We start from the raw sequence: 27094 nt of genomic DNA, 5'->3' as shown, positions 1-27094 counted from the left end.
CTTTCTTAAAAAGTCTTCTCCAGGGCACCTGGGTGTCTCAGTTGATTAAATGTCTGACTCAAGATTTTGGCTCAAGTCATGATCTCAGGGTCATGGGATTGAGCCCTAGTGAGGCCTCTGTGCTCAATGGGGAGTCTGCTTCTCTCCTTTTCCCTTTGCCCCACCCCCCTACTCACATGTGCACACACGTGTTGTCTCTCTCTCTCTCAATAAATAAATAAACAAATCTTTAAAAAGTCTTCTCCAAAGGGAGTTTGACAAATAGTCCAGTAAGGGGCTGGAAGAAAATATTATAAGTTTTATTCATATTTCATGTCATCCATTTAACTGTTTAGCTTTTGCATGTCATTTATAATGTGCATAATAATTTAGTAGAGTAGTAGAGTCTATAATTTATCAAAAATTTGCTTAAATTGGTGGTATGTACGCAAATATTTTTGTATGTATGTATGTATGTATTTATGTATGTATTTATTTTTGTGAAAGAGAGGTGCACAGTAATAAAAGATCACTGCTCCGGGGACCCAGATATTTCCCCAAGTCCTGTTTCCTTCCATTCCCTCTGTGCTTCATTAGACCCCCTTAACACCAATCTTGTCCCTAAAACTCGCCCTCTGCAGCACCAAGTTCGAATGCTTAACTCGGGCCATCACTGCAGGGTGTACCGGGATGACCTTAGGGAAAAGGGTGGTGGGTCTCATGGGTTTGCTGTGTCACCCCCATGAACAGTCCTTTGTTCTGAACAGCTAGTGCAGTCCACGTTTGCAATCACAGGCTCTGGCACCAGAGTGGGCGTAGATCCCAGCTGGCCCCTCAGTAGCAATATGGCTTTGGGAAAGTTGTGTCATTTCTGGCCCAGACTTAAGGCTCATCCATAACGTGGAGGAGAAGACAGTGTGACCCTCAGTGGGCTGTTGAAAGGATCACGAGATGGTTCGACTCAGGTGCTCCGAGGTACCCAGCACACAGTAGGCCCACAGTAGAACAAAAAGTTGTTCTATTGATCTTATAGTTACTATTACTCATACTAACAAAACTGATCATTTGAGATGATTTTCAAGCGAAGTGTCTTCGCCTGGATTTCTAAGATTAACCTACTTCAAAATGAATTCTGCTCTACTGTGAAAAACGAGCTAACCAGCAGGTTTCTTCTGCGTCTTTTCTGAACTTTTTAGGATCCTCTCTAGAGAAAGGTTCTAAAGGAAGGCAAAGTGCAGAAATACTCTTGCTTCAAAGGATGTGTAGAAAATGATTAATTTTGCCAAAAAACAGTGCCTTGAACATAAAAGATGTTTGACGAAGCTCACTGTAGACAGTGTATCCCTCCAGGATTCATAAGTTGAAAACTCAATGTCCAAAGGGACATAACTAGGAGATGGGGTCCTTGGGAGATGTTTAGGTCATGAGGGTGGAGTCCTCATGGGTGAGATTAGTGTCTCCATAAGAGAGACCCCCACAGAGATCCCTCGCCTCCTCCACCTTGGAGGTTATAGGGAGAAGATGATCATCTGTGACCCAGGAAGTGGTCACTTGAACAGACACGGAATCTTCCAGGGTCTTGATCGTAGACTTCCCAGCTTCCAGAACTGAAAGAAATAAGTATGTCTTTCAAGCACCTAGTTTATGGTGCTCTTGTTACATCAGCCCAAACTAAGATAAAGCTTGTCTCTTATACTGAAAAATAACACAAATGTTAACAACAATTAAAAAAAGGAACAATGTGGCCAATGACATGTAATGAACATCATCTCTCCTCTACAGAGCCAAGAGCTTAATTAGTTTTGGGCAACTCAGTAGAGTATGATTAAACCAAAGAGCAGCAAGATGTCTAAATGCTCAAGTCCTCTGCCTCCTACTTTTCTGTCAAAACAAAAGAAAAGCCCTAGGCTGGTTTTGGTTGCCACCAAGCACAAAAGAGCCAAATTCCAAATTAGAAAGCTCTGCGGTTTAATTGTGGATGTATGGAATCACATAGAAGCTCTCTTTGATCTTTCCAAAGGATGTTTCCCTCAAAGGTTACAAATACATCTCAGCCTACCAACCATCTCAGGCCTACCACAAAAATATATATATATATATATATATATTTACACACTTTTAGCATTTTAAAATGTGTCTAAATTTCAGTTTCAGATCCAGTTTTGACTATTGTTATGAGCTTAGTTGGATGCCCCCAGATTCCTACATTGACGTCCTAACACCCAGCATCTCAGAATGTGGCAGTATTCAGAGACAGGATTTTTAAAGAGGTGATAAAGGGAAAACGAGCTCACTGGGGGTGGGCATCAAGCCAACAGGACTGGTGTGCTTACAGGAAGAAGAGATTAGGACACAGACAGTACAGACTGAAGGACAATCGATTGAAGACAGAGTGGAGAACACAGCTATCTGCAAGCCAAGGAGAGACGTTTGAAGAATCGAACCCTACTGCCACCTTGATCTTGGACTTCCAGCGCCCAGAACCATGAGGAAATAAATTGTATGTTGCCTAAGCCACCCGGCTGTTGATATTTTGTTTACAACAGCCCATGACTCAGAAATTTGAGGACCTCCCCCCCCAGACTTTATCCTGAAGTTCTGTTTCAGCTTCAGGGGCTTGTGTAATACTACTGTATCAAGGAGGGAGGCTCCTGCCATTCCCCGCACTGGGTCATTGAGACACAGCACAGCTGTCCCCAGGGCTGGCTACATAATTTACAAGCCCCATGCAAAATGAAGATATAGGGCCCTTTGGGCAAAAACAGGGAGGAAGTGTTTGTTAAAGGTACTAAAATAGAAAGCTCATTTTCTCCATTGTCTGTCTTCTGAAAAGGCATGGCTGCTGTTTTCTATTTGCATTTAATGTCATTCCAAGCAAATAAAAATTTTAAAATGTGATTATGGGCATGATTTTTGCCATTCATCTTCACAGGGTGCAAGGTCAGTGTTAAATAATTCACGCAGGGATTCCACAGCTGGGGCACACCCACGTGCCCTCTTCTTATCAGAACCGTGGAAATCCTGAACAAGACCAGCTCTGCCATCTTTACCTCACCTGGGGACTCACACCTGTTCCACCGACCCTGCCTCCCTCGGCTTCCTGATGAGTAAGGAACTTGACAGGATCAGGAGCCGGGGGCTGCCTTTCTTTCCCTTCCCTCCTAAGTCACCACTTCCAAGGCTTGGCTAACACAGGGAGTTGACATGAGTGAGAAAGGACAAGACAGGGTTCTGGGCTGCTCACAAGAGGCCCTGCCGGTGCTCAGAGCAAGCTCTGGTCTGTAGGGAAGGCGAGCTCCGGTTGACTCGGTCATAGACGTCACGTGGTCAGCGAGTCTCGTTGACCACCACTCACGAGGTGTCCATTTCCATGCTGTGCTCACCGGGCAGGGCGAGCAGTACATGCAAATGAGGAGGCAAGGAATGGTGGATACCCACAGTGGGCTGTCCCCTCCGCTATGTACGTGCTCCACTGTCCCACCTGTTATGCCCCAATAATGGGTCCATGATTAAAAGAGCGAGACTGATACAAAGCGAAGGTCAAACAAAGCTTTATTTCGCACCAAGCATCAAGAATCAAACTGACCAGCCAGGGCCGCTTTTCTTACAGAGAAGTCAACCCCTCTCTCCTTTACGGACTAGCTTTTAAGGACATAGGCCATGTGGTTGGGCCTGGTCATGCACAGGTGGCCAATTAAATTGTAACACACAGAGAAAGCTTCACAGTGATGCTAGGTGACCAATTGAATTACAACTTACCTTTTAGTAGATATTTGACCTAGCCTATCACCTTGGTTAGGATTGGCGCCCAAAAGACTCACAAAGGGCGGGACCCATACTCCTTGGTAGCTAGGGAGACAGTATGCAACCCTCCACTGATCAGATGTCTTACCTGGCCTGACCCACCCTTGTATTTGGGCTTTGTTACCTGAGGTTGATTTCCGGGACTTGTTTTTAAGTAAGTCCCCTGGGAGAAGGGGAGCAGGGACAGCTTAAGGGTTAAACAACAAGGTTATTGTGTAACCTCAATGGAAGCCTCTGGCTAAAATATAAAAATATAAAATAGGTCCTTACACCACCCACTTCGCTCAAAAAACACAAAGTCAAAAATAAAACTGAGTAATTCCTAGACATTGAGAGAGAAGCACACTGACTTCACCTTAGAACCCTTTTGAGGGCGGTGCTTGGCGGGGGTAGGGGGGTGTGAGGGGGTTGGGGGTGGATAATGGGACCTCTGAGGGTGTGGCCAAAGGGCAGGGCCCTTTGTGAAGGGGCTTTCTGGGGGAGGGGCCCATTCTGGGAGCAAAGCCCTGGGTGGGGGCATTCCCTCTGGGGGCAGGGCTGGGAGCAACCCCAGAAACCTGGCCCACAGAGAAGCTGGTCCTGTCTCTCCCTCTGCCCCCTTTCCCCAGGGACCCCTAGACTTTGGAGACTAAAGTCAAAATTAAAGCCATATGTCTAAATGGTTCATACTGTGGTTGGGTAGTGTTTTTAACATATTAATTGACTGGTTTTTCTCAGTATTTGTCAAACCTTTCCCAACTCAAGGCTTTCTCTTAAGCAGCAGCGCAAGGCTGGCCCTTCAGTTGGGTCAAGCTGTTTGGTGATTCTCTGTAAAAACCCACCCTCTTGCGCTGCTAAGGAGGGCAGTGTTGCGTCCTAGGATAAACATAAATATATATCAAATGTGTTTACAAATTATATTTATATGTATACATTCAATTCTATGTTTACATATATATGTATAAAATAAAAATAAAAATATTGTTTAAAAGGCTGTTTTCCGGGGTGCCTGGGTGGCTCAGTGGGTTAAAGCCTCTGCCTTCGGCTCAGGTCATGATCCCAGGGTCCTGGGATGGAGCCCCGCATCGGGCTCTCTGCTCGGCGGGGAGCCTGCTTCTCCCTCTCTCTCTGCCTGCTTCTCTGCCTACTTGTGATTTCTGTCTGTCAAATTAATAAATAAAATCTTTAAAAAAAAATGCTGTTTTGCAGGGAACCTGAGTGGCTCAGTCCTTAAAGCATCTTTTTTCCACTCAGATCATGATCTTAGGGTCTTGGGATGGAGGCCCACATTGGGCTCCCTGCTCAGCAGGAAGCCTTCTTCTCCCTCTCCCACTCCCCCTGCTTGTATTCCTGCTCTGTCTCTCTGTCAAATAAATAATTTTTAAAAAAGAAATACTTTATTAAAAAAATAAGTAAAATGCTATTTTGCCCTCTATCCTGGTAAGATTGAACACATTCCTAATAAGAGATCTTCCTTGACTCCGTGATAAAAATTTAACATTGTCTTAATGAATCCTCACAACATCCGCCTCCCCAACCCTTCTCAGATGTTACAATTAAGGTTCAGTGAAGTCCAAACACTGGGCCTGAGGTAATATACCCAGTATGTGGCCTCTTGGCATAGTCTAGCAGCCCAAATTGGGGGCGAGGGTGTTTGAGTGTCGTTGACCAGGATGAAAAAGCTGAAAGATGAAAAGAAGGGTAGTCTTGCTTTTTGGCCCAAAAAAAGAGGATTTAGAAAGAAAGAGACCTGTCGCCCAAAGGAGGAGGCTCCCCACTGATCCCGGCTGGGCAGGAGTCAGAGCAGAAGGAAAACTCCCATCACCAAGGAGAATGGGCTTCTCCTTCATACAAAAGCATAGGATCCCTCTCACCTGATATGTTTCTGTCCCATAGTCATCCCCCTGTGCCTGCCCCATAATAGCATTCACAGGAAATGGCCGAGAGTTACATTCAACTTGCAGAATTATAGCAAATAAAGTAATCTTTGACCCATCCTGGGAGCTTCTGATTACTGGGAAGGGCCAAGCCATCCTAGGGCAAGTGCACTCATTTCAAGAACCAATAAAATGACTCCAAGAGTATCCTAAGGGCTAGTGATCATGACTGGTCCAGAAATATTTCTGGGAGTCCCTTTTAGCATCCCTCCCATCATTTCTTCTCATCTCCAAGGGAATGGTACTTAGATATTCTGAAAGAAATATGCATGACTAGTAAACTGTGTGTGACCCCTGCCACCTAATTCATCCCTCACCAGCAATTAACACTGATGGTTTGAAGGATGGCTACTCCCCTGGCAGGGCAAGAGCTGAAGCAGAACTTATGGGGTGAGGCGACTCTTCCCCCTGGATATAAATAATTAAACCCAGTAGCCACCCTTCCTGCCTGGCCACTGTCATTTAGGTATGGCTGATTATCCCTAAATGGGAATGAGATGGGGGCGGGGGTGGGGGAGGGAAGCAGGTGACGGTCAAAAAAACTACACATAGCTGCCACTGAGGGTCCAACCTGGCTTAGACTGAGCTCAAGTCCTGATTCCATCATATATGAGCTGTATGAACTTGGAAAACTGAGTTCAACTCTCGAAGCATCTGCTTTGCTTCCCCTTGGAGTGAGAATAGTCAGTAGTATTGACTTCACAGGGCTTATTAGGAGGATTAAATTAGATACTGTTCATTTAGCACAATTTCTGGCCTATAGAAGGCACACATAAAAGTTGATTATCGTTTTTATGGACCTCCAACTTTAAGCCTTCTATAAAGAACCAAATGATATCTCTGAAAAATACTAACTGCCTACAAGGTTGTAGGGAAAGTGGTATCTATGTTGACCTGATTAGAAAAAAGTGGAAAATCTCTCTTGTTTAAGCCTTGTTGAAAATTTTCTAAACTCTGTCCGCTCTTCTGCTTTAGTAATTAATTAGAACAAACGTTGGAGACTCGTGGTTTTCTGATAATTGAGTTGCTCGTTGTAACGCAGGGCAATTCGACATTAGTGTTTATTTAAAAAATTACCGCAAATGAAGATAAATGGTGAGACGTGCACTAAATTTGATGAAAATCCTGACGTGAGTGATTCTCTCTCTCTCTCTTTTTTCTCCTATGATCTGAGAGCGGATTACATTCTACTTGGGTGATGGCTCAGGTCAAATGTGTGGTTTTGCAGGTGCCTAGCCTTTCACAGACAATCTTGGAAGAACCATCATTGTCTCTGTAAGAAAACGGAGGGAAAGATGTGATTTTAACACTCAGCCTACAACAGTTCAACAATCTACCAATGTGAATTTAGAAACGCTGAGCAGGTCCCCCTTCTAGTAAGGAATATCTCTCCCGTTTTCTTATAATACCTGAGTTTCTACAACTGAGCAATCTACTCTTTTGTGTAAAACAGCTTCCCAGGATTGTTTCTCCTTTAAACGCAAATGAACTTTGGGGATGGCACTCAGATCCCTTTATTTTACTGGACAACTGTGGAGCAGGGGTTGGGTGTGTTTCAAGAGGGAAAATATCCACAAGTGACAGAAAAGGGACATAAATGTACAAAATCCCATTTTCCAAGAATGTAAAAAGCTAACTTCCAGGGGAGCCTGGGTAGCTCAATTGCTAAGCATCTGCCCTTTGGCTCAGGTCATGATCCCAGGGGCCTGAGAATCCAGCCCCGCTTCGGGATCCCTTCTCAGAGGAAAAACCTGCTTCTCCCTCTCCCACTCCCCCTGCTTGTATTCCCTATCTCATTGTGTCTCTGTCAAATAAATAAATAAAATCTTAAAAAAAAATGCGAACTTCCAATATTTATTTTTTTTCCTTTGCTCTAAATATCTCAATGTTCACTTGTTGAAAGCAATTGATTGAAGCCCTTGGAAGAGGTGGTAGATTGAAGCAGTCATCAGAGTTGTTTGTGCTGCTTTGCAGGGGTCTGGCTGCACTAAATTATTTCAAGAAGTATTAATTATCTAAGTCACTCAGAAGAAGCCATTTACCTATTTCATTGTCTTTTTTTGAAGAGAATCTTTTTTTTTTTAAAGATTTTATTTATTTGTCAGAGAGAGAGAGGGAGCGAGAGCCAGCACAGGCAGACAGAGTGGCAGGCAGAGACAGAGGGAGAAGCAGGCTCCCTGCCGAGCAAGGAGCGCCCCAGGACGCTGGGATCATGGCCTGAGCCGAAGGCAGCTGCTTAACCAACTGAGCCACCCAGGCATCCCCCTATTTCATTTTCTGTGGTTCTTGATCCTTCCCCCAAATTCTCACAGGCCTCCGCAGCTGGCACAGAGTCCGCTCCCATAACTATAATCCCTGTCCCATACTCTCACCTCCATTATACATCATACATACCTGATAAAACCCCACCTTGGTAAAAACCCAACCCTCTGTCCACCCTACGTCTGCCCCTGGCAGCTGAAGGTGGTTTGTGAGAAAAGCAACGATGCTGGAAGCTTTCACATTAAATTCTTTTTTTTTTTTAAGATTTTATTTATTTATTTGACAGAGAGAGAGATCACAGTAGGAGAGAGGAAGGGAAGAGATCACAGAGAGTGGAAGGGAATCAGGCCCCCTGATGAGCAGAGAGCCTGATGTGGGACTCGATTCCAGGACCCTGAGATCATGACCTGAGCCGAAGGCAGTGGCTTAACCCACTGAGCCTACCAGGCGCCCCTTTCACATTAAATTCTCAGCCACAAATCCAAGTATGTTTCTCTGACTGACAGAATCTCCGCTCTTCTCGTGAAATATTTTGACTATTTCACATCTTCTTTCCTCCAACCTTAAGCCAGGGCTTCTCAACACTGGCCACACTTTTGAATCACCTGGAAGACTTTAAAACACAGGAGTGCCCACCTCCAGAGGATCTGATCTAATTGGTGTAGAACCAATTAGATTAATAACCAATTAGGGTCTGGATATAAGTGTGCTTTTAAAATTCTCCCAGGGATTCTAATGTACAGCCATTTTGTTCAGAGTGAGAACTGAACACCTTCCATCAGATACAGCTGATGACCGACCATTCTGATGACTTCACTGAGAAAAGTAAATTGAGGGCACCTGGGTGGCTTCAGCTCAGGTCATGATCTCAGGGTCTCGGGCTCTCGCATCAGGCTCTCTGCTCAGCAGGAAACCTGCTTCTCCCTCTCCCTCTGCCTGCCTCTCTGCCTACTTGTGATCTCTCTCTCTCTCTCTCTTTCTCTCTGTGTCAAATAAATAAATGAATTAAATATTTAAAAAAAAGAAAGAAAAACAAATTGGGTGGGTGTCTAGGCGGCTAAGTGGTTAAGCATGTGAATCTTGGCTCAAGTCATGAGCTCAGGGTTATGGAATCAAGCCCCACGTCAGGCTCCATGCTCAGCAGTGAATCTGATTGAGATTCTCTCCCTCTCCTTCTGTCTCTTCCCCCTGCATGTGTATGCTCCTGCTCTCTCTCTCTCAAATAAATCTTGAAAAGAAAATCAAATCGGTAAGGAAAGAAGACCCACAGAATCCCACTAAGTTTAGCTAGGTGGAACCCTTACTCCAATCCCTTCTGAGTGAGGACAAGCCCCTCCACTTGGGATTTCTTCTCATTTCCCTGATCTCTGAGTATGAATGTGCTCCAGGACCCAACCTCAGACTTCTCCTCTGTCTACATTGAGTCCTTGGTGACTGTCCCTCTTCTACCATCTATCTCCTGATGACTCCACATCTCCACCTCCAGTCCAGACCTGGATTTTGAACTTTCTTCCACTGCCTGCTTTCCAGATCTACTTAGATGAGTTAAACCCAACATGTTCAAAACCAAGCTCTTATTCTTCTCGAGCTCTGCTGGTCTTGCAATAGCTCAAACAGGAAACTGTAGAGTCATTCTTGATTCATCTCTTTCTTTCACTTCCCACGTTTAATTCTTTGGTAGAAGCTGTGGATTCTATCTCCAAAATATATTCTAAATCTGACCAGTTCTCCACACTTCAGTTACTCCCACTGTGGTCCAAAACACCGTCTTCTATGAGTTATTGTAATAGTCTCCTATCTGGTCTTCTGGATTCCATCTTTGCTCTGTTCTAGTTTATTTTCCACTCAGCAGTTAAAGCAATCCGTTTAAGACAAAAGTCTGACCTTGTTATTTCTCTGCTCTAAGATCTCCAATGGCTCCCCACTTCACTCAATACAAAATTCAGTCTTACAAAATGTAACACTCAACTTCCTTCTCAACTCATCTCCTACCTCTTCACTCAGCTGTCTCTGCCTCCACTCACCAGCCTCCTTAGTGTCTAACAGAGTCCAGCAAGTGCGTGCCTCCCTTGGGGGGTTGCACTTGTTTCCTCTTCTTAAATGTACCCGTCTTGTTCTCTGAATCCACTCAAGGATCTGCCAATGTCTTCTTATCAGAGTAATCTCCCCTAACTGCACACACAGCCAGCACCAGCACCATCACAATCAACATAGTTTCTGTCCCTCTCTACTTTTGACTTCTTATCAACAGCTGACATATTATATATTTATTTATTTATTTACTGTCTGTTCTCTCTCTTCTATTTGAATGCATGTGCTATAAAAATGGTATTTGTGGGGTTTTTTTTTCCTGATTTATTCTGTGTTCAGAAGAGGATTTGATACATAATACTCAGTACATAATTGTTGAATGAATGAATGAATGAATGAATGGAAATATCAGGTTATCTAAATCATAAGAGAGATTTCTCTCAAGCATTTTCTATAGTATTGCCCTATTTCATTCTCTGCATCTCTGGGTTGATTAGTAGATAAAATCATCATGTAAAATCAGTTTGAGCAAGGTTGGATCCTTAAGCTTCTATGTCACCTAGGACTCCAAATGTCACGGTGTACCATGCACATTTGCCTCCAGCCTTCTCTCCCATATTTTGGTCATGGTTCAGCAGCTGTGGCATTGTTCAGCTTTCTTTTCCCCTCCCCTGTCTCAGTTCCAGGAGGTCCTCCTTGGATTTGGGCCCCCTCCTTGTGGGTGATGAAGGCAATGTAGGGACAGGCAGCAGCTTCCCTGACGCACCCCTGCTTTCTCCATTTATACTGATCTAGTAAAGCATAGCCTGTGCAGTACAGGGCTGGCCAGGTCAGTCTCTGCCACCATAGGACCTCATTTTTGTTTCCTGCGGCAGCTTGGCCATTTGCAAAATCAGAAATTGTAAAAGTACAAACAGGAGACAATATGCCATATTTTATGGATTTTAAGATGCCCCTCCCCTCCCATTTTCTTTCACATCTCCAATGTCAGGAATTGCCTTATAGTTGGGGCTTAGCAGGTGGAAGTCCCTATAAAGTTACCACAGCTTGACCCTGTGCCATGTGGTTACTGCTCCTAGGGCACAACTGATCATCTACATCCCTTGGCATGCCAAGCCACAGGCCTTTTGAGGACCATTTAAAGAAAGAAAATAAACTGGTTATTATATGAAAATCTCAGATAAGGAAAAAAAAAAAAAGAAAAAAGAAAAAGAGAAACCCCACCAGCATCAAACCAGGCAGAATGGAGGGGTGGCAATTTGGATGACCTCAGAATACTTTTATAAGAAGTGCAGCATGCAAAACAATCTTGAGAAAGGAGAACAAAGCTGGAGGTATCAGTTTCTTGATTTCAAGATATATTACAAAGTTATAGTAATCAAAACAGTAGGGTACTGGGAGAAAATATACGCATAAATCAATGGAAACAGAATAGAGAGCCCAGAAATAAATCCACAATTATATGGTCAATTAATGTTTGACAAAGGAGGCAAGTATATGTAACAGAAGAAAGTCTCCTCAAAAACAGTGTTGGGAAAACTGGAGAGCCATTTGCAAAAGAATGAAACTAGACCACATTCTTTTACCATACACGTAAAAAACTCAAAATGGAGCAAAGATCTAAATGTGAAGTGTGAGGTGTGCCTGTCTTGCTCAGCCTGTACAGCATGTGACTCTTATTCTTGAGGCTGTGAGTTTAGGTCCCACATTCAGTGTAAAGCTTACTTAAAAAAAATTAAATGAATAAATGAGAGACCTGAAACCATAAAACTCCCAAAAGACAATAAGCAGTAATCACTTGGAGATTGGTTTTAGCAACATTATTTGTGGGTATGTCTGCTTAGGCAAGGGAAACAAGAACAAAAATAAATTATTAAGACTACAACAAAATAAAAAGCTTTTGCATAGTAAGGGAAACCCGCAACAAAACCAAAAGGGAACCTACAGAATGGGAGAAGATAGTGGTGAATGATAAATATAATAAAGGATTAATAACCAAAATATGTAAAGAACACACACACATACACACACACAAAACCCCCCAAAAACCCAAACCCCAACATATAATCCAATTGAAAAATGGGCAGAGGACTTAATAGACATTTTTCCAAAAAATACATACAGACATCTAATAGACATGTGAAAAGATGCTCAATATCACTCATCATCATGAAAATAAAATCAAAACCACAGGGAGATCTATCACCTTATACTTGTCAGAATGGCTAGTATTAAAAAGACAAGAAATAACAAGTGTTGGCCAGGATGTGGAGAAAAAGGAACCTCTGTACGTTTTTAGTGGGAATGTAAATTGGTGCAACAACTGTGGAAAACATTATGGAGGTCCCTCAAAAAATTAAAAATAGATTTACCATATGCTTTAGTAATTCTAGTACTTGATATTTACCCAAAGGAAATAAAAACACTTGATTCAAAAAGATATATGCCCTCCTAGGTTTTCTGCAGCACTATTTATAATAGCCAGGATATGGAAGCCGTCCATGTGTTTATCAGTAGATGAATGGGTAAAGATATGGTGTATATAGATATATAATGGATTATTATCCAGCTATAAAAAAGAATGAGATCTTGCCATTTGTGACAATATGGCTGGATCTAGAAGGTATTAGGTTAAGAGAAATAAGTCAGACCGAGAAAGGCAAATACCATATGATTTCACTTCCTTTTTTTTTTTTTCTTTTTAAGATTTTATTTATTTATTTGAAAGAGAGAGAGATCACAAGTAGGCAGAAAGACAGGCAGAGAGGCAGGTGAAGCAGGGTCCCCACCGAGCAGAGAGCCCGACTCGGGGCTCGATTCCAGGAATCTGGTATCCTGACCTGAGCCAAAGGCAGAGGCTTTAACCCACTAAGCCACCCAGGGGCCCCTGTAATTTCACTTCTATATGGAATATAAAAACAGAAACAAGTGAACAGACAAAAAAAAAAAAAAAACAGAAATAGACTCTTAAATACAAAGAACAAACTGGTGGTTATGGGAGGGAAGGTGGATGGGGGATGGGTGAAATAGGTGAAGGGTATTAAGAGGTACAAATTTCCTGTTATAAAGTAAATAAAATAATTTCCTGTTCTCATCTGGAGATGAAAAGTACAGCATTGGGAATACAGCCAATGATATTATAATAAGTTTATATGGTGACGTGATGATATACTTACTGTGGTGATCACTGAGTAATGTATAGAATTGACAAATTACTATGTTGTACATCTGAAACTAATTTAACATTGAATGTCAGCTATATGTCTAATAATAATTTTCTAAGTGCAGCATGACAGAAGCTCTGGGTGGCTCAGAGGAACATATTGTGAGAAAAATCTGGGCACTGAAATCTCTCATTTAGAAAGTAAATAAAAGTGGTGAGACTCTTTTTTTTTTCTAAAGATTTTATTTATTTATCTGAGAGAGAGACAGTGAGAGAGAAAATGAGCAAGGAGAAGGTCAGAGAGAGAAGCAGACTCCCCGTGGAGCTGGGAGACTGATGCGGGACTCGATCCCGGGACTCCGGGATCATGACCTGAGCCGAAGGCAGTCGTCCAACCAACTGAGCCACCCAGGCGTCCCATTAGTGAGATTCTTAATGTGAGGTTTGGAAAAACGTTAACCAAAAATTTTAACTTTTATTTTATGTATGCATTAAGGCCATATGTAATAAAAATCTGTCTAAATACTTACCAAAGAGATTTTTGAATACATTTAAATTAAAATATTAATGAAAAGAAAACATTGTATCATAGTTTGAATGGTAGCATTTTTTGTTTCTTATTAAACTATACCAGGAAAGGAGGCCAAGACTCAATGAAATATGGCTATTATCCCCAGTTTCACAAGAGCATGAACCTCTCTGGCTTAACAAAGCCTAAGGAATCTACTACAGAAATGGGTTGTTCTTACTACCCTGGAGCCTTTTGTGCAGACTATGAACCAAAATCTCAATATTAATCTTTAAATTAATTATATTACAAAGTTGTATTATTTGGAAGATGTGTTTAAATGACTCAAAGTTAAAAGATCTCAGTAAAATGCTGGTTCTATAATTATCCTCCCAGAAAACATTACTTGTAAAACTTAATGATGTAGAACCATAATCATAGCATCGAGTAGGAGGTTGCCAAGCAGATGGGAAAGTTTTTTGGTTTTTGTTTTCCAGTTGTTTTCTTCCCTTTCCTCCCCTCCTTTCACAAGGAGAATCAGCCACCTGTTTTTAAAGGCTGAAGTATTTTTACTGTTCTTGGTCGGAAACATTTGTTTAAACAAAGTAGCACTTGGTTGCTAAACCCTTGATTCTAAATGGACATAGCCATCTCATTTTTGTTGGGCCAGGGTTTGGATAACAATTTGATTTCCCAGTCTGTTTCTTTTGTGACCATATAATCCTCTCCCAGTGTTGCATGCTTTGTGAGCTACCAGCACTTGAGAGCTCATAAGCACAAAGACTCTAAGGTTTCTTTGGGATTAGCACCATACAAATGCAGATTTGGGACAATGGAAGACTGTGTCCATCCTTGTGACTGTTACTGCTCTACTTCCTGCTTCCTCTGGGTAGCAGAGCAAGCCACTGTTTTTAAAATACACACTCACTTTAGCTGCTGACTTTTTCATTGGCTGCCTGGACAAGAGAAGGAGTTCTTGCCTATGTATTTCAGTGTTTTGGTCCCTTTCAATTATTTTTTAAAATATATATCATTAAATTTTACAGGAGTATTACAGAATTCCTAATTGCAGAATTTGAACTTGAGCTACGCAGTCTTACTTTTCGTCTTCAGTCTATGTGTCATTGACCTTTTGAAGTCTGATTACCTGTATGAACTCTCTTCAGAATCTTTCCCTGGTTAACACAGTATAGAGAAGTGCTGGAAACCAGTTCTTTTCTGTGACACAATTCTTCCAACGGAGTTGAAATGCTTTGCAAACAATTTCACGTATATCAGCCAATTCATATACAAAGCAATGTCATGTGAATCCTTTCCTTTTTATATATCATCTTTCAGTGATGATCAGGAATTTATGCTGGTACAGAGACTCTGGTTTGGGAGGAGGAAAAGGGGCTTGCGAGGGGAGGGCGAGAGCAGAAGCTGCTCACCTGCTGTTAGAACTGACCTTAGCTGGTGGTCCCAACATCTTCACCCTTTATGCATCTGCATCCTTTATGCATGAAATAGCAATATGCCTTTCCCTTTCGTGTAATCCTTATTTAGTTAATACCCAGTAGGATTTGCAAGCCCTTCACATCTCTGTGGATTTATTTTATTTCAGAGTGCAAGTGACTTTATGGCCCAATTACCATCATTGTGACTTATTGCATTATTGTGGGAGGGAGAGAGGAGCAAGAAACGCCTGATCATGTGTATCTCCATCAACGGAATGAGTGCCACGCACTCCTGGCCCAGGCAGAAGGATGGATGAAACCTTTCTGATCTATTGTTTATCAGAACACTGAAGCCTGGGTGATTGTGCCGTATTTTAACAGACGAGTGTGTCAAATGTATGGGTGAAGATGTTGCAATGGTGGTGTTAGAGTAATTAATATTTGGAAGGTAATGAATATTTTGAGTTTAAAGATGTCAAAGGTCAAAGACGGGAGGAATGACTAAGATCGGATGTTGACCCCCTCAAATTACAGGGGTATTGAAGCGAGACTGAGTCACCACCTGACCCCAGGAATGAACCAGCGAGGCGGGCTCCTTATTAGAGCAAGACTCCCGGAAGCCAGATAGCCCTTGTGCTTGCAAGAGCTCAAGGCACAGCCGGCTGTGGAGCACCGAAGCAGCAGCAGCCACAGCAGCCACGGGAATCGTGACCCTCGGGCCCGGCGCCTACCTGGAATTTCCGCAGCGCCTGGTTCAGAACCACCGGGGCGGACAGCTCCCCGCCGCTGCGGGCGCCGACTGCGGAAGGGGACCGAGAGCGCGGGCTTCATGCTCCGTGAGCCGGCTCGGGCGGCGGGAAGACTGGCTGCGTCCCCCCCAACCCCCGACACCCACTCGGTTCCTCCCTTCCCCCTGCGGGGCCCCGCGGGGCCTGCGGGTGGCCGTCCCGGGCCACACGTCCCGCAGGCGAGGTAGCCACCGGTCGCCCTCCCCGCTGCCGCCGCAGCTGGACACTGGCAGTAAGGCGCGGCCCGCGGGGGCGGGGGCGGCCTGGGGAGGCATGAGCGCGGAGCTGCGAGAACTCCAGACGCTCTGCGGGCGGGCTGCTTGAGGGCGGCTTTTCGGTCAGCACACAGATGGGGCCCTGGCAGAGGGGATTTGAAGTGTGAGAATCAATCTGGTTGCGTGGTGGTGGTTGGTGGGGGCCGCTCCGACTTCCCCGCGGATGGAGAGGATGAGGCAGAGGCCCAGGTGGCACCCTGCCGCTGGCAAGGACCCAAGGGGGGGGGGCTTCCCTCCCTTGCTGGGAGTGTCCAACCCAGTCACACCTGTGGGGTTGCTCGTTAGGGGTGCGTTTGAGTTAGGTTCCTAAAGCCCGATGCAGCTTGTGTGTGTGTGTGTGTGTGTGTGTGTGTGTGTGTGTGTGTGTCTGTGTCTGTGTCTGTGTCTGTGTGTGTATGTTGCGGGTGGGGGGTACGTAAATCGTTTTGTGTGGATGGCCCCAGAGCAGCGTTACCCAGGTGCCAGGGGTGGGGCAGCCAGCCTTTGGAGGGAGGCCTAGTGTGAGCCGGGACGTCTTCACTGGCTCGTGTTTTCTCCAGTGAATCTGACCAACTTTGTCCATGCCTTTCAGGATCACTTGCTGAGAGCAGAGAAGAGTGAGAGGACCAGTTATCAGCATAAAGCTGTCTGCTCTCGCTCCAGAAGGCACTTGTGTGTTCTGCTTACCGACAGGGTCATGGTCAAGCCCCTGATATCTGGAGGTCGCAGGCCTGCTGGCTTTTGTGGCTGCTTGAAATCCTCCTTTACTGCCTACTTTTTGGGAAGGTAATTCTGACACGTCTCTGCTTAGCCTGCAGAAGCTCTGCGGCCTCTGCCCTCTGGGAGAGGTGGAGACCAGCCAGCAGTCCCACTTGTCCCCTGATGCTTTCTGTTCCTTGCTCGACAGCCTACTGTGGCAGGCCCTTGTTTCTGCACACCATTTTCTTGTGTTGAAGAGTGTGCAACCAGTGTTGTGCAGGACCAGGGAGTGGCCATACTGGACCCAATGCTGCTCTCCCTGTGGCTCTCCATGATTGTTGTTCAACCATAGGAGGGCAGGCCAAAGGGAACCCTGGCTGGTGCCTGGGCTTGGATCTGGACCTTGTGCCACAGCCTGCTGGTAGGCTGATTGGGTTGGCTGGACTCTCTCAGCAGGGAGTGGTCTGCAGACCTCCCACGGACAGGCTGCAGTGTGGACACCCTGAGCTACAGCTGGGCTCTAGGGTCCGAGTCAACTGTGCTGTGTTTTGGAATGGGTGAATTTAACATATTCTCATTTAGGCTTCAGTACAGAGTTTGGGAATTTTGAAAGTCACATCACCCTGCATAATCCTTTTAAACCCCATACATTTCCCAGAATGTCATAAGGGTTTCCGCCCCCAGATGGCTGTTTTCCATTCAATTAGCTCTTTAAGAATTGTACATACCCAGAGCTCTGGTTTGGCAGACTTGATGCTGTGTGCTGTGATCCAGTTTTTGATCTTGGACCATGAGAGACATGTCCTCTTGTTTCCCTCCCTCTCTGGAGAAAATAGGGGAATCGTGTTAGCTTAAGCCTGGTTATGACTAAGAGCCATGAGTGTTGGTCTGAGAAGGATGAGCGCACCTAGATACATTTTCAAACAATATTATGTTTCTCAGTAACCTATACTTGGGAGAAATTCTGCATCAGAGCAATTTAGTCTAGCCACTGCGGCACTTAAATGGTCATGAAGTTCAGGATCATTTGTCATTTAGCATCAGGTTCAAATTCTGCTTCCTTTGGATGTGCACTGAGCTCACATCTGGACCCGAGAATCACAGGCAGGCAGGTGCTTTAACCAAAGACATTTAGTGGTTATTGGATGGTATTTATACCCAATTTTGTTTTCCGGTTTTTTGTGGAAGCTTGCTTTTAAAATCCAGCCCTAATGAAGAATTTCCTTTTCTTCTTGAAACAGTCTTTCCCTGTGGGAAATTCTGGGTGGTGGCGGAAGGTTGATGTGGATGGTTTATTAAGCATGAGTTCAGATGGCCTGGAACAATGGGATATGATTTATGGGGCCTGGAAATAGATGCCGGGCAGAGAAAACCCTTGTGCCCCGCGGTGGGGGGGGGGGGAGAGATGGACAGGTTTGGTAAGAGTGAGAGCTGCACCCTGGCCAGTCTGAGAGCAGAGAGGCTCAGGCTCTGAGGTTTATTAAAGTGTCAAATATAACCCCACTTTTGGAAGGCAGCTTGGGCCTGTCTTCCATCTTTGTTCCCTGGTTCACTGACAGACGTCAGCGGGCCGGTGGGGTAGGAAAGGTTGGCAAACAGGACGGTGGCATTTGGATCTGTGATCAACCCTCGAATAGGAAAATCCGTAGCAGAAATGGCTGTTGCTGCTGGAAGCAGATGAGGAAAGCAAAGGACTTAGGGAACAGGTTTCATGCCTGCCTTCTGCTGCAAAAGCGTGTGTGTGTGTGTGTGTGTGTGTGTGTAGATAAGTGAATGTGTATGTGTGCATAGGTGTCTTACACATAAATATGTATTGCTTGTGCTGGCTTGGGCTGGTTGGGGATTTTGGTTTTGGTTTTAAATTAGAGATCACAGGTGCTGTCTAGAAGTCCTGCTGATGCCCTAGACTCCCTGCGCCGGAGAGAGGCATCGGCACTGGGAACCCCTGAGCTTGGATCTGCATCTGGAGTGCAGTAGGGAGGCACCTGGTGCCCAGCCGAGGGGAGGAGGGCAGGGAGGCAGAGGTGTTTCTGTGGTTCAGGTTGAGACCAGTCCGCGAGCAGCTCTTCTAGTCTTCCAGTCTTCCCAGATTCTTCCTTCTGTTCTGTCCACGCATTTAGCTTCCTGGATCAGGCGCTCCAGAAGTGCAGCCAGCAGATAGGAGTGGAGGTACCCTCTCCCTCTCCCCCTTCCCTCTCCTCCCTGGCTTCTGGTTGTGCCTGGAGATATGGGCCCCCTTGAGGTGATTTAAATACAAAGACCATGCTCGCCCTGCTGCCTCTTAAACCCTGTCTGAAGGGAGGGTCAGCCTGGAAGCTGGAGATGCGTGCTGGGACCCCAGGGTCCAGAACCTTCTCCTGATCAGACTTACAGCTTTCCCTCTAAAATAACCCCTTCAAGCTGTCAGCCTCACCTGCCCACTGTGTAAATAACTGACACAGCAGGCGGGCTCACTCCTTGGAAGCAGCACGAAATTCAGGACACTCTGGTTTCCAGGCTTCTGCCCTTCTCATTTCCCATTCCGAGCAGTCTTGTGACTTGTTCCCTTTGAGGAGGCAAAGGAACAGGCAGATTCCCAGATGCTCAGGGGCCCCTCTGTGTTTGGCTTTGTCAGTGGTTCCTTTGCCGTGGCTGGCTGGATTCTGAGCAGTTTGTTTTTTCTCTTAGAGGCTGGACATCCTAAGAGGTTTTTTTTTTTTCTGTGTACCGTGTCAGCAACCCTCTGTAATCATTCAGCAGGGAGGTGTGACCTTGAGAAGCTGAAGACGACCGTAGGGCTTTGGAAATTAACATGGTTAAATGTTTTCTCTTAGGGTTTGTTGTTGGTATACTCGACTTAAAGTCTTTTTTGACTGAGAAGTAAGAGGAGAAACATCTTAAAGCTAGAGTTAAATGTATATGCTCGTAATGGGTTTGTGAGCTGAGGTACTTGGGCCCTCGTCATTGGTGTCCACGGTGAGCCCCTGCTCCCAGCTTTAGCTCTGTATGGCATTCGGTGGCTCCGGGAGGAGGTGGGTGTCTGGGCGAGCGACAGGGTACGCCTTCTACAGTGCTCCCTAATAGTCAGCCACGTACCCCTACCACACAGAATTCAGAGAAGGGACCTTCCTGGAGGGAGGTGGTGTTCAGGCAGTGGGCATGACGGTGACCACAACCAGCGGGCCCCGGTCATAGTGTTCCGTTTCATAACCACGCCAAACCTTTGCGAGTACTCCGAGAGAGCTGCGATCACCTCCACTTCACAGAGAAACATGGTTTCGTCTGAGGCGATGAGATTACCTGGGGAAGTGGTAGCCTTCTCTCGAGGGAGACTTGATTAATCAGGGAAGGTCATGCCTTTTTAGCTTTTTTTTTTTTTTTCTTTACAGCATCTGAAAACTTTTGCTGTCAGAAATACTTTTGTATTTTTACAGGGAATTGCTTGTAACTTTTTCTCAGGGCGTACGCAGTTCAGTGAGGTCTAATGCATGTATGGATTTGGATTTGTGTAACCAATCTGCACAGTTGGATAAGAGACAGGAAATCTGGAATGTTATCTCTTTATTTAATCTGTCTCAGCCACTGTGATGAGCGTCGATAGAGCGCTTCTGCAGGCAGCAGGGCTCTGAATCCATGGGGAATCTGGGGGTTGTGTGGGGTCTGGTACTCAGTTTTATTTTATTTATTTTATTTTTTTAAAGATTTTATTTATTTTATTTGACAGATAGAGATCACAAGTAGGCAGAGAGGCAGGCGGAGAGAGGGACGAGGAAGCAGACTCCCTGCTGAGCAGAGAACCCGATGCGGGGCTCAATCCCAGGACCCTGAGATCATGACCTGAGCCGAAGGCAGAGGCTTTAACCCACTGAAACACCCAGGCGCCCCTTGTACTCAGTTTTAGAGTTGAAAACTCACCTTTATTTTTAAGAAGTGTGATTGTGTATTTTTTCTTATTAATAAGTAATATATGTACATTTTAGGGAAAAAATGATAAAATTTTAAGATATCCCATAACCCCTCATGACCTTAGCTAATCATAGTTAGTCATATTGAGTATATTCTTCATATATCTTAGGTGTCAGCTTGTTGGGTGACCTGCTCTTTAATTGTAATTAATATATTGTAGTCGTTTTCCATTTACATTTTTAAATGTCGATTTTAATGAGTCCGCGGTATCACACAGTTTCCTTCGGGATCGGTGTTGTTGCTGCCTCCCTCTTGTATTTGTTCTGCTGTGATAAATATTCTTGAAACCTAAGTCTGTGTGCACATCTGTAGCACAATCCTTAGCAGAAAATGACCAGCAGAATTTTTTGGTGTCCATGGTGAAATAGGTCTCCATAAACATATCTACAATGCTCCTGCTGGCTGTGCACCGAAATCCTTAGAAAGTCATGCTCGGAGGACCTGCTCCAGTGTGTGATTCCTGCCTGCTGGGGCTCTTAGAGAACCGTTGCCTTTGGTAAAGCATGCTGAGGTGTAATACACACACACAGCACGTGAGTCCTAACATGCGGCACGCTGTGTGTAACTACTACCCAGATGAGGATCAGGAACGTTCTGAGCACACAAGAGGTTCCCTCCTGCTCCTTCCCAGTCAGTCACTCCCTGCCCCCTGCTTCTCTTCCATCACCAGCGATCAAGTTTGCCTGTTACCTTGCTCTGGTGGTTCGGTTCCTCAGGACATCTGTGGATTCCTTCTTGTTGTCGCGTATGTGGCATCTTAAATTTCGTTATCGTCTGTTGTCTTCCATCACGTAGGTACTGTAGTCGGGTATCCATTCTCCTGTTAATGGTCTTTTACATGGCATCCAGTTTGGGGCTTCTGAGGATAAGCTGCTTCAGACATTCTTGTGGTTTTGATGGACAGATACATTTCCCTTGAGCATGTAAACCTAGGAAAAGGTTTGCCAGGTCCTAGATTAGATGTGGGTCTCCCCTGTCGACCTCGTGGATTGGGTGATGTTTTGCTGAGGCCTGTCTTGTGCATGGCCAGATGTTGGCCACCTCCATTCGGCCTCTCCCCACCAAATGCCCAGTGGCGCCCTTTCCTCCAATTACATCAACCAAACATTTCTCCAGGCATTGCCATATGTCCCCTGGGGAGCCAAATCACCTGCAGCTGAGAACAACTGCTTAATTTTTTTAAAATTTATTTAAAATTTATTTTTTGAAAAGATTTTATTTATTTATTTGAGAGGGAGGGAAGAAGCAGAGGGAGAGGGAGAAGCCAACTCCCTGTTGAGTAGGGATCCCGGTGCAGGGCTGTATCCCAGGACCTTAGGATCATGACCTGAGCCGAAGGCAGATGCTTCACTGACTGAACGCCCTGGTGCTCTGAGAACCCCTGCTTCACTACATGCTGCCACACTGTGTTCCAGTTCATCCAGCTGCCAGCGATGTGCGGGACATGTCATGTGTTAATTCAGCAACATACTGAACCCTGCTGGGATAAAATGATGAGTGAGACCTGTCTCCTGGGGTCCAGCAGGAGAGACAAAGTAAAGACAAGGAGAAAGAGCCTCTGGGAAGCAGTGGGATCAAAGTTAACAGGGATTTATATGGAATTCTGGGGAGGGTCACCTGGTCCAGCGAGGTTGGGGAGGAGGTGGCCCCTGTGATGGAGGTGGCCCCCTGAGCTGCTTCTGGAAGCAGAGATAATGATTACTCAGGTGAAGAGGAAGGAACAGGGCATCTCCAACTCGAGCAAAGGCCAGGAGGAGAGAGAAGGTATGCCACTCTGCCCAGGGGCGGACCCACCCTTTTCCTACCCTGAGCATCCCGACCCGAGGCCTTATTTACGAAAATGTCCTGAAACGCGACATGATGTCCTTGTTACCACAGCACAAGTAACTGTAGCTGGGATCCAAGGTCCCATGTTCAGGTGCAGATACAGATGTTTCCGGCGTTTCCTGGCGCCCACAGGGAGGGGAATATGGTCAGCTCGGTGAGATCTATGAACGTAGGATGGAATCTCTGGAGAAGCCCTGAGCTCTGCCCTCGAAAGAAGGAAGAGGGAAAGGGAAAAACTCAACTTCTGTTGGCGGAATGAGGCACGGGGTTGTCTCGGGGTGGGAGGGATGTCGTACTAAAAGGATAACAGGCTCTGAAAACACCCTGTAATGTGACGATGATGTTCTGCCCCAACTGGCACGTGGTGCAGAGAGCCCCTCTCCCCTTTTGGAGTTTCAGAAAAAAACTTATTACAAAAGTAGGAACCCCGGGCAATAGTTAGCCGTGTGTTTAATAAGCCACTTTACTAAAAAGTTTAGAACTGCAAATCTTGACACTCTCACTGCGACAGACTCACTCCTTGGCCAGGATATTGGAAACTTCATCTGCTTCCATTTCCAGCTTCTAGGCTCGTGGACACCCCCACCCCATCCCCATTTCTTCTGTGGAAGAGGAGCGATCTTTTACAAGTATAGGCTAATCTGATGATTCCCCGCTTAAACCTTCATGTGGCTTCCAGCTGAAACCAAAGGGAATTCCAGAGTCCTTTGCAAGGCCTCCAATGCCAACATCTGCTCCGCAGCCTTCCTTTCCAGTGTCCCCTTAGTCCCCTGTCCTGCTGTCTGCACATAATCTATTCATTTCCGACTTCATGCCTATGGGGCCCATACCTGGAATGTTCTTCATGGCAGGCTCTGCTTGTTAGCTTGGTCTTGATTCAGATGTCACTGCCTTACCCCATCCCTCTTTGCTGTCACATTTGCTAATATGTTTCCCTTGTGGGTTGAGATGCTGGATGTCTTGGTCAAAGTTAGGACACGGTGAGTCCTCTGTGTTTGTTGAATAAAGGAACTAACAGAAGACCAGATGAACACACAGCTAGATTGTTAAAAATGAGGATGGAATCAGCACCAATGGAGAAATGTCTAAACGTTTTCTACATCCCAAATAGTGGAAGAGAGGTTGGACCACTCTTGAGGGAACGGATTCCCTACTAGGAAGGCAGCGAAGCAAGTCTGGGATGTATTTTACAGGTTTTCTGTCCTGCATAGAAAACTGAACTTGGCCTCAGAGGAGCTCTACAACCTTGGGCTTCTGCGGCCTGCCCACTTCCTAAGAGCTAGAGACCCCCAGACAGGAGCCTATTAGAAATCTGAAGGGAAGCCAGCCTCTTGTACCCTTTTATCTGTTTAACAAGTGCTTGTGTGTCCTGTACTATGTGCAGATAGTGTTTTAAGAACTTCATTTTTTTTAAGGTTTTATTTATATATTTGAGAGAGAGAGAGAGGGCAGGAAGTGAAGAGGGAGGGAGAGGGACATGTAGACTCCTCGTTGAGCAAGGAGCCTGACACAGCCCTATCCCAGGACCCTGAGATCGTGACCTGAGCTGAAGTCAGATGGTTACCCACTGAGCCACCCAGGTGCCTCTAAACACTTTGTAACGTGTGTGCTCCTCAAAAGAATCTTGTGAGGTATTATTATCCTCATTTTTAGTATAAGGAAACTGAGTCACCGATTGGTCAAGTGATCTTGGGTGAAAGAGTTCCTTTGACTAGGGCTCGAGGAAACCCCATCCTTACGGCGTGAATGTGGAACACAGTATATCTGGTCAGATCTGCTAATTAATGGTATTTCCCTTGTGAGGGGCCCTTGAAGGCCAGTGTCATTCTCCAGATCTGTCTGACCTGCTGCCTCTCTTCCTGGTGGCGGCACCTCGTTACTCAGCACCCTTTGTAGTGAGACGGGGCTTCTGCCTGGATTCAGCGCGGTGGAAAATGAGCCCAAGGGTGGGCTCCACTCTCAGGCCTTGCCACGGGGAGGCCCCTGGGAGCCACACGTCAGGGATGTTGGGGGCCGGCAGGCAAAAGGACCTCGTATCGAAATCACCATTTGGAGAAAAGCTGCTCCCGCATCAGCCACAGTTCTCAGGGATTAAAGGCTTGTCGGCCAGAAATGAACTTCCCCAGTTGGTTCTTGGTACATTTGGTGGGGGGTGTTAGAGGAGCTGGGTTTGCAGACACAGACGCTGAAGAAAAGTTGATTCCTCGGGGGAAGTGGATTCAGAGCAGTAGGGCCCACGCGGCATTGCTGCGTGGGGACTCCTGAGGGGCTACGAGGGAAGACAACCCAGAGGATAAAAATCGATTCCCTGTCTCCTTGCTGCGACATTCCCACGGTGATTTTGGAGCGGCCAGGGATGGGTGCCGGGAAGCCACGTGCATCCTGCGCTCTGGAGATGGGTGCTGAACCGCACGTCAGTGGTTTGAGGCTGTAGACGGTTTGGAAGGAGCTAGGGGGACAGTTTATGGCTGAAGAGGACCTGGGGCAGGAGGCCTGGGCTGTGCATGGGCTCCCCCTGTGACTTTGCACTAAGGGGCTCCTTCCCAGGGTTCTGAGGGACAGGAAAGATGTGCGGGGAAGCCCAGAGCTGCTGGCTCATTCTGGGGAGCTTTATCTTTATTCCTTTAAACACATGATGGCTTTTGTGCTACTTAGGAGATTTTCAGACCTTTGCAGCAACCAGGAACCTTAAAGAGGGCAAACCCAGGGTACCTATATGAGGCAGGGGAAAGCAGGCGCTGTCTTTGAAGTTGGGAGTGGGAGGGCCCCAGAGCCCCCCACCCCACCCCAGGGTGCTTCCACACCCCATCCCGCTCAGTTCCTCATACTCTAATGTAAAGGACCGTTGGCTGGGACCTGGGTCAGGAGGGGAGAGAGGCCTCTGAGAGGCACCCAGTCCTTTTCTGAGATGGTGAAGAGGACACTGATAAGTCAATGAGATTCTGGTGTTTCAAAGCCACCCAAAAGTGTCTATGGCAAAGTGATTAAAAATTGAATTATTTGGGGGCTTCCTGGGTGCCTCAGTTGGTTAAGCATCTGCCTTCGGTTCAGGTCATGGTCTCAGGGTCCTGGGATCGAGCCCCAAATTGGGCTTCCTGCTCAGTGGGAGAGTCTGCTTGTCCCTCTGCTTATGTGCTCTGTCTCAACAAATCACAATTTTTTTTTAATTTTAAAGATTTTTATTTTATTATTTTGGATGGAACTGAAATGGGAGGACATCTGTTTCCTTCTTTAGGAAACTGTTACAAAAAGAAGATCATGGATTGGGAGAGAGGATGATTTTCTAGGAAGAAGAAAGGTAAATAAGTGTAATTGTCTAAAAGTGGTGACAGTCTTGCTTGTAGATGTTCCTCCTGCATTTTGGGAAGTTGGAGAATCCGTAATACTTTCATTTAAAGTTTTCCTGAGAATCCCCAGCTGACTTTGGGGGTGGGGGGCATTGTCCTTTGTGAAGATTTTGAGCTTCTGTGAGTGAGCAGACCTCCACTCCAGAGTGACATAAAAAGCAATCTGCACCTCCTTCCTGATTTGTCTGTAATGAAACTTGCTTTCCTCAGGTCCCAGCATTTGAGGCAGATAAATATGTTCCCTTTCGTTGGCTCTTACTCATACTTCAGCAAGATTTCCCATGTGCTTTCCTTGGCTGGCTGGGAAACTGGACCACAATTTATGGCATCTTAGGGGACAGGCGCGTAGAATTCCAGTGGGATCCCGGAACAGAACCTAATTGGAGATTAGAGACCATTGCGGTGTGAAGCTTTTCTTTGAGATCGAAAGAGGTGCATGTTATGCAAATATTAGCAAGTGTAAGTTCACACTGTCTATTGAAAATTTATAGACTCATTATGGTCACGAAGGCTGGAAGACAAGTAGATTTTGGGAAAGATGCAGGTAAATTCAGGGAGGTGGCAAATTACTCCAGGGAAAGTAGAATGGCTAAAGAGTATGGCCCAAACTTTTTTTTTTTTTTTAAAGATTTTATTTATTTGCCTGAGATAGAGAGAGAGAGTACACACAAGCAGGCAGTGAGGCAGGCAGAGGCAGCAAGAGAAGCAGGCTCCCTGCCGAGCAAGGAGCCTGATGTGGAACTCGATCCCAGGACCTTGGAATCATGACCCGAGCCGAAGGCAGTGGCTTAACCAACTGAGCCACCCAGGCGTCCCTGGCCCAAACTTTTTTTTTTTTTTTAAGGTTTTATTTATTTATTTGACAGAGAGAAATCACAAGTAGATGGAGAGGCAGACAGAGAGAGAGAGGGAGGGAAGCAGGCTCCCTGCCGAGCAGAGAGTCCTATGGGGGACTCGATCCCAGGAACCTGAGATCATGACCTGAGCCGAAGGCAGCGGCTTAACCCACTGAGCCACCCAGGCGCCCCCTGGCTCCAACTTCCAAAGATGGTATATGAGCTACCTTTGGTGGGAAGGAATGAAGATCAGCAACTGTCCTTGATTCTGCTTCTCAGGAAGGCATTGTGATGTGGTG

The 27094-nt window shown here is 45.7% G+C and overlaps 1 protein-coding gene and 1 long non-coding RNA gene across 2 annotated transcripts in view; both read left to right on the top strand.

The window, feature by feature from the left end:
• Positions 1-2496, top strand: part of LOC131816542 (conserved oligomeric Golgi complex subunit 2-like) — a 199809-nt gene extending 197313 nt beyond the window's left edge. Inside the window, exon 8 of the transcript XR_009348098.1 lies at positions 2315-2496. The gene's annotated coding sequence lies outside the window, so the exon portion shown is untranslated. The remainder of the gene's footprint in view (positions 1-2314) is intronic.
• Positions 2497-16527: 14031 nt separating this feature from the next.
• The window catches only part of LOC131816544 (uncharacterized), a 28888-nt gene continuing 18321 nt past the window's right edge, over positions 16528-27094 (top strand). The window contains exon 1 of the long non-coding RNA XR_009348104.1: positions 16528-16927. This is a non-coding gene — a long non-coding RNA (uncharacterized LOC131816544). The remainder of the gene's footprint in view (positions 16928-27094) is intronic.

Source organism: Mustela lutreola, chromosome 15 (assembly GCF_030435805.1).
Source record: "Mustela lutreola isolate mMusLut2 chromosome 15, mMusLut2.pri, whole genome shotgun sequence".
Lineage (NCBI taxonomy): Eukaryota > Metazoa > Chordata > Mammalia > Carnivora > Mustelidae > Mustela > Mustela lutreola.
This window is presented reverse-complemented; position numbering and strand designations above follow the sequence as displayed.